At 37.8% G+C, this 12,422-nt stretch overlaps 1 protein-coding gene across 1 annotated transcript in view; it reads left to right on the forward strand.

Annotated features, from left to right (window-relative positions):
* The window catches only part of PLCH1 (phospholipase C eta 1), a 260,899-nt gene that overhangs the window by 165,627 nt on the left and 82,850 nt on the right, over window positions 1-12,422 (forward strand). The gene's annotated exons all lie outside the window — the stretch shown is intronic.

Genomic DNA, 12,422 nt, shown 5'->3' on the forward strand with positions numbered 1-12,422 from the left:
AGGAAATTGGAACTTGATTATGCAAAAAGACGAAGTAAATTAGGTCCTGATTAGCAAAGAGAATCCGTAAATATATTTAAAATAAGATGTTTCTATTTGAAAATTCTATAGGCTGAATTGTGATCTTCTCATACTGCTTGTCATATTCCCATATTTCTCAAACTTCACTTTTTTCTTTCTTTTGTTAATTTAATTTAATTTAATTTAGAGTTTATACTTCCCCTGAGGATGGGGTACATGTGAGGATTTGCTACATAAGTAAATTGCTTAAAGGTGAGGTTTGGGTTTCTAGCAAGTCTCTCCCCCCAATCCCCAATCGTGGACATGGTACCCAGTGGGTAGCTGAGTGTCCCTTATCCCCTCTCCCTTTCAAATTCCATTTATTTCTTACCAAAGTAGAAGAATAAATAAATATTTCATTAAAACTTTATAGACTTTTATGTTAGACTTTCTGAGGAGAGATTTCTGATTTTGCTATAGCTGATGAGGCTTACTTTTAATTTTCTTTAGATTTATAGAATAATTATCTTAATATAAAGAGGTACTTGCCTCCTTTATTCATTTTTAGGTCAAAGACATTTAGCTTTCTTCAAATTGTAAAAAATCAAATATTTGGACTCTGTGATACAATAATAATCAGTATAAATAATTCTATAGTATCCATGCAAATAATCAGCCACCCTGTGATGGAACACTTTCCTTTTTTTTTTTTTTTTTTTTGTAATGGCTTTATTAAGATATGATTCACATACAATAAAATCCAGCCTTTCAATGTGTATAATTCACAAGTTCTTAGTATATTAGCAGAGTTGTGCAATCATTACCACTATCTAATTTCTGAACATTTTCAGCATCCCAGGAAGAAACTCTACACCCACTCATTTGCAGTTATTCCCCATTTCTCTCTCTCAACCCAGACCTTGGCAACAACTAATATTTCTGTCTCCATTGACTTGTTTATTCTGAATATTTCACATAAAGGTAGTCATATGCAACCTTTGTGATTAACTTCTTTCATTTAGCGTCATGTTTTCAAGCTTCATTTCTTCTTGTTGGCTAATAATATGCCATTGTATGAATATACTATATTTTGCATATGTGTTCATCAGTGGATGGATTTGGGTCTCTTCCTTTTGAGAGGCTATGGTGAATAATGTTGCTATAAACATTTGTGTACAAGTTTTTGTGTAGACGTATATTTTCAGTTCTCTTGGGTGTATATCCAAGTAGAATTTCTGGGTCACATGATCTTATAATCTGGATTTGGATATTGTAAATACTTCACATGAGCTAGAATAAACTTCTTTTATGGAGTTCCAATGAGTAGAACATTGAGTTAATATTTGAATATTAGAGGGAGATAAATTTCCACTAACTCTAAGAAGTGTAACTGATCAACGATGGGCTAGATGGCTTTGAAAATTGTGGGATTTCTTCCTTGAAGGTGTTAACAGGGGTGTGAGATGTTATTAAGGTGATTCAAGTATGGGTAGGTAACTGGATTTGTAAAATTTCTGATTAATTCATTCTCTTGTATGAATAGGTACTATATATTCCAGACATTGTACCAAGTTTTGGTAATGGACAAAACCTACCCTCAGAGAGTTCAAAATAAAGAGATATATTTTTTGATATTTTATGATTTTGAGAGTCTATAATAAGAGGAAAGAGAATGCTAAGAAGTAAAACAACACGTGTTTTAAGGTTTGTTAGATTTTCCCTTTTTGAGGCAGATTGAAATTTATTATAATTACTGTGCTATATTTTTTTTGAACTTTTGCTTCTTTAGAAAAAGTTCCTTTGTTAAGATACTAAAAATATTAATCTAGTGATACATTATTAATGTACATAAAATCATGCTTATTTAGTTTTGGTACTAATTTGAATTAAATTGCATTTTTGACGTGGTTTCCATTTGAGAGTCATCCAATTCTTTTAACTTTCTTTAATTTTCTCCTACTTAACCTGGAAAATTATGTTACACTTGGCGTAGCCTGAAATCTATTTAGCATTTGTAATCTGAGCTAGTAAATGCTGCTTATAGATTCATAAGTGGGAAAATTCTCACTGATTTAAAATCTGCTCTGATTGAGATGGACAAACATTTTTATAGCATTTAGTGCAATTTTTTTACATGCTATTTAGTGCAATTATTTACATGCTATTGAGCTGCAGGATTAAATATTTTAATAACTTCTGAAACATCTCCATTATGCTAGATAAAAAATTTGTTTCAGTTTATAATTGAGAAAGCAGTGAGCAAATTATTAGTTATCATTCAATAGTTCATTTTTACTGCTAATATGGTAACTACAAAATGATCATTTAGAGTTGGTTTGATTAACATATTTTTGGATGGCAGGGATGAATTTATTTTCATGTGTTTTTTAATTGTATTTTTTGAGCTTTGTTTGAAAGGCCTTTTAAAATACAGAAACATTATTTGTGTGCATTCTGCCTTGTTTTTCTGTTGTTTATTCTCTCTCTCTCTCTCTCTCTCTGTGTGTGTGTGTGTGTGTGTGTGTGTGTGAGAGAGAGAGAGAGAGAGAGAGAGACAGAGAGAGACAGAGAAAGAGACAAAGACAGAGATTAACAAAGAAATAGGGAGATAGACTGACATATCTTGACTAATTCCATGTGGAAAGCTACTACATTTAAATGCCATTAATAAAGAGATTTACCTGTTTTGGGGGGTCTTCACTGCTATTTGAAGGTTCCTCTATGTTACATAAAGTGTATATTCAATAAATGTGTATGCTTTTCCCTTGTTAATCTGCCTTTTGTCATAGAGCACTATTAGTTCTTACTTAAGAGATGGCAATACCCATGTAAGAACAAGTTTTAATGCCTTTCCAGATGCCTTTTTCAAATTCTCACCGTTAAATGCATTAAACATGTTTTCTGATGATAAAAGAAAAATACCTAAGACAAATTAAATCTGACAAGGTTTAATGGAACAAAGATCTATTCATGAATTGGGCTGCTTTCCGAACCATAGTAGGCTCAGAGAAACTCCAGCCAAGCTACCTGGTAGAAGAAGATGTATGGACAGAAAAAGAAAGTGAGGCACAGAAACAGCCAGATAGATTACAGTTCAGTGTTTGCTTCATTTGAACAGTTTGAATAGTTGGCTGCCTTTGATTGGCCAAACCCTGGTGATTGGCACAAGAGGAATTTAGTTAGCTTGCATATTCAACCAGTGTATAGTTTATGAACTTCAACAAGTTTAGAGTTTATGGAGAAACCTCGAGATTGAACCCAAAATATACAAGGACACAGCTCTGTGCTAAACTTAATTTAACATGTATAGTATTTCTTTTATTCTCTTCATCAGTGGTACTGATCACCTCTTTTCAAGCAGGTTAGCACTTCATTTGTCATGAGGGGAATCTTTTTCTTTTCTTGCTTAACCCTGTGACTTTGATCATATTAACTTTTCATCCTTGATTTTGTGAGTTCCAAAATGCCTTTGGTTATGATGTTGCCTTGCAAAAATAGTGTGAGAATGAAGTGAGATGTGGTTGGAACTTCCTAGTTCATTGCCTGGATCAATAGCTGCTCAATAAATGGTCATGTCTATTTAATAGTGCAGATTTGCCCATTTCCAAGAAGCAATGTGAGATTCCAAGCGAGCAGGTACCCACACATGCTCTTGGCTATAAAATTCCACAGGGTAGGAGAAATATCTTTTCTTCAGTCATTACTAGGTTGATGGCTGAGGGTCTATGACAAAAGGCAGATTAACAAGAGCAAAGCACGCACATTTATTTAATGAACTTTTTGTAACACAGAGGAACCTTCAAATAGCAGTGAAGACCCCCCAAAACAGGCAAATCTGTGTAATTTTTATGCCAGGATTAATAAAAAGTGGACAATTGTGGAGAAATATGATTGGATGACAAAAGGGGATGGCCTCCTGGAAATAAATTGAGAGAATTTATCAAGGCCTGTTTGTTCAGATTCTTCTTGGGTTCTTTTTGTCTTCGACTCCTTTCCTCTGGGTATAGGGAGGTGCGGCTCCTCTTGGATGAGAGTCTCTTGAACAAGGGTCTTAGGACTAGCTGCTGGGGAAGATCAGAAAATTCTTCCTGGGTCTTATGACCTGCGTTAGGGTAGAAGAGCTGGGGAAAGGTCAGAGTGAACTTTCTGCTTTTGCTGTTTTCTCAAAGGCCAGGGTGCTATATTTTAGGGTAGCATGTACTAAACCCCACCCATTCTACACATGACTAGAATTTTCTTCCAAATTACTTCTCCTTTGCCTCCTCCCTCCCACGTCTTTCATGGAATGATAAAAGAAAATATATATTTGGTTTTTGTTCCCAGTTCCTGGCACAGAGCTCCTAAAATCCTTTTAATTTTCTGAGTGGCAGGTGTATTTTTTGTTATTTATCATGAGACCCTTTCAACCAAGCCTCAGTTTATGCTCATGAGGTGACTATTGGTGGCCCCCTAGATGGTTTCAGGATGAGGGCTGGTAGCCAGAGGAACCAACCCTGTAGTTAGAGTGTGGACTTTCCATCTTAACCCTAGGCTTCAGGGGAGGGGAGAGGATTGAATTAATCACCAGTGACCAGTGATTTCATCAATCATGTCTGAGTAATGGAACCTCCATTAAAAAACAAAAACAAACGCACAAACAAAAAATAAATCCTGGGGTTTGGGGAGTTTTTGGGTTGGTGACATATCAAAGTGTTGGAAGAATGTCTTACCTAGAGTGGCCATGGAAGCTCTGCATCAGCCCCTCCACCCAACCTTCCCTATGCATCACTTTCATTTGGCTATTCCTGAGCTGTATTTTTTATAATAGACTGGTAATAGTAATAAAGCACTTTCCTGAGTTCTGTGAGTTGATTGAGTTAATTAATGAACCTGAGGATTCTTGGGTTGTAATTAATGTCATTAGTGTGAAGGATCCATTTATTAGGAGAATTGCTAGGAGAATAATTGCGAGGGTTACTTCATAGGAGATTGTTTGGGCTACTGCTCGGAGCGCACCGATTAGTGCGTATTTGGAGTTTGATGCTCAGCCCGATCAGAGAATGGAGTATACGGCTAGACTGGATGTTGCTAGAATAAATAGGATGCTTAGGTTTATGTTGAGGAGAGGGTGTGGTATGGGCATGGGAATTCATATAATGAGGGCTAGGGATAGAGCAAGGGTTGGTGCAATGATGTAAAGTAGGGATGTTGATGTAAGTGGGTGGAGGGGTTCTTTGATAAATAGTTTTATTGCATCTGCAAAGGGTTGGAGGAGACCATAGGGTCCAATGATGTTAGGGCCTTTTCGGAGTTGCATATATCCTAGTACTTTGCGTTCTGCTAATGAGGATGTTGTGGGGACTGTCAAAAACTGTCTCTTTGACCAGACTCTAGACAGGCTTCTGTGAGCCCTTTTTGGACTGGGCCTCATCCTGGGCCTTGTCCTCAGTTGTAGCAATTGCTAAATTGGTTTAGTCAGAACCCCCTCTTCAATAGTTGATTGCCCTCCAGGTTTCTTATCCTCCACTCACCCAGGTTATGTCTGATCACTCTGGTCTGCTTTCAGCAAGAAAGGTTTTGTTTAGCCACAGGCCCCCTTATCCCAGACCTTTCTTCTTAGTAGTTTTCCTTGGCTATAAAGCCCTACTTGCTCATGCTGTCGTCACAGTCAGGCCCAGTTCTATACTGAGCTTTCTTTTTTTCTGTTGTAATAGTTCCTGATTAAAATCTATTTTTACCACTTTAACTTCTGTCCAGCTCTAGTTTTTCCTTGACAGAACTTCCAAATGTATAGTTGGTAGAAATGTGGATAGCCTGAGTACCCAACTTGTGTCTGGTGTCTGAAGTGGGACAGTCTTGTGAGACTGAGCCTTTAACCAGTGGGGTCTGCACAAACTCTGGGTAGTTACCGTCAGACCAAATTGAATTATTGGCTATCCAGTTAGTGTTGGTGAATTGGATTGATGGGTGTCTCAGATAGACACCAGATCTACTAATATATTACTTTAGTCTATTACCATCCTCTCATACACTTTAGAAATAGCAGATTCAGTTTTAATGAATTTCTTTGTTGCTTTCTTAAGGATTAAACCAGATATCATTAGCAAAATGTTTCCCCCAAATAAGTTATTTTGATTAGTTTGATAATTTGTCCAAGGCAGAGATTCTCCATTAACAAAGTTAGCTATGAGACAGGTAGAAAATGTGAATGGGATAATACAAATCTATATATTTTTCCCAGAAGACATGTCTGGGGAAATCTTTACTGCTCCAGAAGTTTTCATTTCTATGTGACTACTTCTCCATTCTTACTTGGAGAACTCTCCTAGTGTCGTGGAAAGAACAATAGACCAGGAGTCTGGAGACCTGCCTCCCATACTCTGCAGAATTGAATGCTGAAGAATCTTGGGCCTGTCAGTCACGATTGTTTCTGAGCCTTGGTTTCCTGATTTGTGCAAAGGGGAGCTGATAGCTGCCTATCCTATCTTAGGATGTTCAAGTTGAACAATTGATTTTAAGGATGAATGTGAGAGCCCTTTGCCTGAGCTATTCAGAAGTGTGGCAACGTGAGGAATTAAAGTTAAAATGTATTAAGCTACTGACTTCAAATTCATTCAGGCTAGTGGAATTACCCCAATAATATTCATTCGAATAATAATGCAGGATGCCACTTGCTAAGGGGCATGTGTTTTTTCTCTCCTTTTAGTTTTGTTGACATTCCACCAGTGAACTTTATTTATTTATTTATTTTTTGAGTTGGAGTCTCACTCTGTCCCCCAGACTGGAGTGCAGTGGCCACTCCTGGCCACAGCAGCCTCAACCTGTTGGGCTCCGGTGATCCTTCCGCCTCAGCCTTCCAAGTAGCGGGAATTGCAGGCACGTGCTACCACGCCTGGCTAATTTTTGATTTATTGTAGAGATGAGAGGTCTTGCCAAGTTGCCCAGGTGGGTCTCGAACCTGCGGGCTCAGGCAATCCACTCACCTCAGCCTTCCAAAGCGCGGAATTACAGGCTGAGCCACCGAGCCCGGCTAGTGAACTTTATTTTATTTTTGTATTTTTTTTTTAATTATTTTATTTTTCTCTCTCACTCTTTTTAAGTTTAATTCCTCTGCAAGTCAACATATCTTTATTTCTCTAAATTCTTTCCCAGAGTGAACTCTAATTGGGGAACACAGAAGCTACATCTGCCCCTGGTAGATGATTACCTGTATATAGTTTAATTTTCTAAATTAGCTTGAAGCTACTTACGTATGAGCATGAATTGAAATTCTTTTTTTTTTTTTTTTTTGAGTCAGGGTCTTACTCTGTCACCCAGGCTGGAGTACACAGTAGTATGGTCATGACTCACCAAACCTCCAACTCCTGGGCTTCAGCAATCTTCCTGCCTCAGCTTCCTGAATAGCTGGCATGTGCCACCATGCCCAGCTAATTTTTTAAATTTTTTGTGAGACAAGATCTCGCTATGTTGTCCAGGCTAGCCTTGAACTCCTGGGCTTAGTGATCCTCCCGCCTCAGCCTCTCAAAGTGCTAGGATTACAGGCGAGAGCCACCATACTCAGCGATGACCTGAAATTTACAAAATTTATATTTAAAAAGTATCATTCATCAAGAGGCAAAAACCATACAGGAAAATATTAATATACTGAAATGTTAAGTTTATTTCTGGTGCAATATATCAGACACCAAAAAATTAAAGCACAAAATAGGAAAATATTTGCAACATACAAAAGAGAGAAATAGTAAATTTCCTTAATGTGGCAAGTGCTTTCCTAGGCTCATTGAAAAAAAATAACCAATAGAAAAATGGGTAGAGCAGTTAAAAAAATAAAGTCATTAAACCTGTGAACATGTTCACCCTTTGTTAGCAATTCAAAAATGTGAAATAAAAACAAGAAACTATTTTTTTATCCATCAAATTAGTAAAGGTTAAAAAAAAACCTGCGACCAAATGTAGTATCCATTTCTTCCATTTCTGGAGAAGTTATGGAATGATCCAATCCTTTACTAGAGAAGTTTTATAATTTATAACATTTTATATCATTTATAAAACTTTGACCAAGCCATTTCACTTTTTTTTTTTCTATGGAGAGACAGAGTTTTACTTTGTCACTCAGGCTGGAGTGCAGTGGCTCAATTTTGGCTCACTGTAGTCTCAACTTCCTAGACACAAGCAATCTTCCCACTTTAGCCTCCTGAGTAGCTGAGATTACAGGTGTGCACCACTATGCCCAGCTTATTAAAAAACAATTTTTTTTAATATAGATAAGATCTTGCTGTGTTGCTCAAGATGGTACTAAACTCCTAAGCTCAAGTAGGTCTTTTGCCTTGGCCTCTCAAAATGCTGGACTCCTGTGAGCCACCTCATCTGGCCTCTGTTTGACTTTTAATAATTCACCCTAAGGAAATAACTAAGTGTGTATTTTAAAAATTGTTAGAAAGTACATTTCAGCATTCTTGAAAATAGAGTAAAAGTTGACACAATCTAAACATGCAGCAAAAGAGTCATATGTCAAGAGTTTGTGGGGGTTTGAGATTTGAAACTGGATTTTCACAATGATGTAAATTAGGGGCAATTTGAAAATCTGTATGATAGTAATTCATTAGTCTCTGATGCCTTAAGATTGGTGTGAAGATATCAGAATAGTCAACTTTCATAGGTTTACTCAGTTGTGAAATGAATGATTACCACTGGCCCCATATGCAGTCAAGGAGTATATACTTCATATGAAGTCAAATATTGGTCTATGGATCGGATTTTTATTTTACTGAAGCATTCTGAAAATTGAATGTATGTTGTTGACAGGTCGGTACAATTGCTGTTTGATTAGGACTTTCACCTTTAAAGTGTGGATGTACTGAAGGAAAGTCTCACTATCTTACATCCATGAGGAAGTGCTGGTTAAGCCAGAAAACATCTGCATCTCTTCCATGTATCCACAAATAAAGATCACAGATATTCACTAAAACAGAGGTCTCCAACCCCTGGGCCTTGCACCAAATAGACTGATGCACCTAACAGACTGCACCTAACTTCCTGTTAGGAAGTGGGCCACACAGCAGGAGGTGAGCAGCAAGCAAGTGAGCAAGCTTCATCTCTATTTATAGCCACTCCCCATTGCCTGCATTATTGCCTGAGCTCCGTCTCCTGTCAGATCAGCAGTGGCATTAGAGTCTCATATATTACAGTGTAATAATAATATAAATAAAGTGCACAATAAATGTAATGTGCTTGAATCATCCCCAAACCATCCCCCTACCCCGTCCGTGGAAAAATTGTCTTCCACAAAATGTCCCTGATGCCAAAAAAATTGGGGACCCAGCACTAAAACAACAACTGACATCCCCTTCAGGGTTCCCATCCATTTCTTGGCATTGAGGTTAAGTATCTTTATTGTATTAACTCCTTTTTAGAGCTTCAGTTCAGGAGTGACAGTTTGATTTTAATTTCCCATTTCTCTTGGAAATCTTTCTTAGCAAGGCCCTTACCCCCTTTTATCCTTTGTTTCTTATGGATTGAGGAAGAGGGAAGAAAAGGTAGGAATGCTAAAGTACCCTTGTAGTTTGAAAAAACCTCTTAACCAGGTGAGGTGGCTCATCCCTATAATCCAAACTACTTGAGAGACTGAGGCAGGGGGATCCCTTGAGCCCAGGAGTTGAAGGTTGCAGTGAGCTATGATTCCACCACAGCCTGGACGACAAAGCAAGATTCTGTCTCAAGAAAAAAAAGTTAAAATGTTAAAAGAAAAAAAAAAAAAAGCCTTCTAGCTGTTAACTAAGAGCAAAGGCTATTTTCATAGGTAAGTCTAAAGCAGGGTTCTATTTATACCAAGGTTTCATCTGAAATGTGCATATGGATGGTTAATTCCAAGGGGATTTTCAGAGCATTCCTGCTTCCATGCTAAAGAGACCTCTCCTTATTGTAATCTGACAAAGATCTATATGTTATCCCTCTGTTGGGGTTCTAAAAGTTGTCCCTTTCGTTTCTTTATCCTTTTTTCTGAAATATTTCCTTGATCTCTGGGATCCAATTATTTGAGTCATTGGTGTCCTGTCCCTTCCTTACCCTTCACTGAATCCATAATGGCTTGGTAAGTGTCATTGTCATTCCGATCTTCTCTCCCTTATGAGAAATAATTATACAGTTTCCTTTTCTTATAACCACCCCTTTTTGTTGCTGATGTACCTTTACCTTTTCTAGCATTTTCTTCATCATAAAAGCATTCCTTTAAGAGTCTTTCCTGACTTTCTCTATCATTTTTCTTAATTATTCACAATTAAAGCAGCTGAGAGACCTTTCAGGGTAATTACATCTTGCAATTTTTTTTTTTTTTTGCCTCAAATGTGCATAATTCCCAAATAACATTTTCGGTGAAATAGTCATATGTTTGGATGCTGTGAATTTTGTGGTTTCGTTTGTGAATGAATTAGTGGGTGACTAGTTTGATCAGGTAAATAGTTATTGTGGTTGTAGTATGCCATTGAAAATGAAATGATCATTTATTTGAGCTATTTCTTCACTCCCTCCTGAAATTACTTGAAAATGCAGTAAAATTACTACCCCTCCCCTCGCACCCTCTACTCCTACGTAAAAACCAGGGTCAAAGAGAACAGGAGAGGAGCAACACAGTTTTGAAATTTGCCTGATTTAAAGGAGACCCTGAGACAGGTTATTCAGTGTAGGTTAGAGATAGATACGTTTCTTGTAGGGAGTTTTAAATTAAAATAGGGTTTAAGTGTTCAGACGTCTTTCCTATCAGTACCCAATCCCCACCCAACCCATCAGGCACACCAGACCTGACCACCCTGTGGGCTAGAATGTAGACTTACCAGAAAAGCTCATACTCTTCGTTTATCAAAGAGATTGTAATCAGCCCATCCTCTTAGTTCATGGTTAGCAAAGTAATTGTAGCAAAAGTATATCAAGCTTCTTGTCAAAGGCAAACACATGTTCTTTCTCTTAAGATGCCCATTCTCCCCAAGCATACCTCCTTTTCTCTCTAATAAATTCTTTCACTCTGAAATTTTTTTCTGTGGTGAGTTAAAGAACCCACGGAACATCACACCACACTCTACCTGGCAACAACCCAAGAGTGCTGAAATTCAATCTCATAGGAGGAGAAACCATGAAACAACTCCATTTGCCTAGGGAAAGCCCCAGAAAAACTCAATATTTAAAGTGGCATGATATACTCCTGAAAATAGGGGAGGAGAAGGGACTGAAAACACAAGCATTGGTTGAAAGTCTGTTTAAGATGTGCTTAGGGCTCCAGATCTTCTCCTGCACCCCTTGTAGCAGGGCAACTCTACCCTTTCATAAAACTGAAAATAGGAGTTGGAGGGGAAGGACCTGAAGATCTGGACTAAGGGATACCATGTGCAACTGAGCGTAGATACTATTTGGAGCACATGGGATTGTGAAAATGGCTGCAATAACTGTATGTCCTTGTATATATATCCCTTTGCAATGCAACTTTGCCTCTCCTCCCAATAAGATGTGGAGTCTATTTTCCCACCCCTTGAATCTGGACCAGTTTAGTGCCTTGCTTTGACCAATAAACAAAAATAATCTTTGGCAGAAATGATGTGCAAGTTCTGGAGCCTAGGCCTCAGGGAGTCTTGAAGAGTCCACCCTTTCTCTGTTGGAACTGTGGGACTACTATGTGAGGAAACCAGACTAATTTCTTTGAGGATGAGAGAGACCACAAAGAGAAGAGGCTCAGCAAGTCCAACTTGCCATCCTGTATAATTGTGATCAAATAAGCAGTTGTTTTAGGCCTCTAAGTTTTAGGCTGTTTTGTTTCATAGAAATAGAGGATGAATACAAAGATTGAGTGATCCTCTGTGCATTGAGGTTGAAAACCAAAGTCCTTGTCCAACACTCAGTGCCCAGGTGTATTGGTTTTAAATAGCCAAGGCTTGCCACATGTTTGAGGAATCCTCTACTATAACAGAGACTAAGGCAAACAAATAGGAAAAGAAATTGGAGAAAATAAAGGCAGTGCAGGAAGAAGGAAACCTTAAAAACTGGTCAATTAGCATAATACTACAAGAAAAGGATTGGCAGTAGTGGAAAACTGCCAGGGAAGGGAGGGGCACACTTCGTCAATAAGGGTACCAGATCTCAAACCAGGTGAAGTGGGGACCAAAGTGAGGTCCAAACTACCTGCACAATGACTATTTGTATACATACCCCTGAATTGTAACCCACATCTTTAAAATAAATTTTTTTTAAAAAAACCTGTCATTAGTGTCATCAAAGTTAGAAGAAAAAAACTGTAGTCATAAAACAAGAACAGATTGCTATGAGAAAAGAAGATTCAGAGGAAAAGAAGAGTTCTTGGAAATTAAAGGTGTGAGGGTGAAGAAATCAACTCAGTAGAAGGCTTAGAAGAGAAAATTGAGAAAGTAGAACAAAGAAGAAATAGAAAAACAAGAAAAAAC

Source organism: Carlito syrichta, unplaced genomic scaffold (assembly GCF_000164805.1).
Source record: "Carlito syrichta isolate Samal-C Ts95f unplaced genomic scaffold, Tarsius_syrichta-2.0.1 Scaffold307199, whole genome shotgun sequence".
Lineage (NCBI taxonomy): Eukaryota > Metazoa > Chordata > Mammalia > Primates > Tarsiidae > Carlito > Carlito syrichta.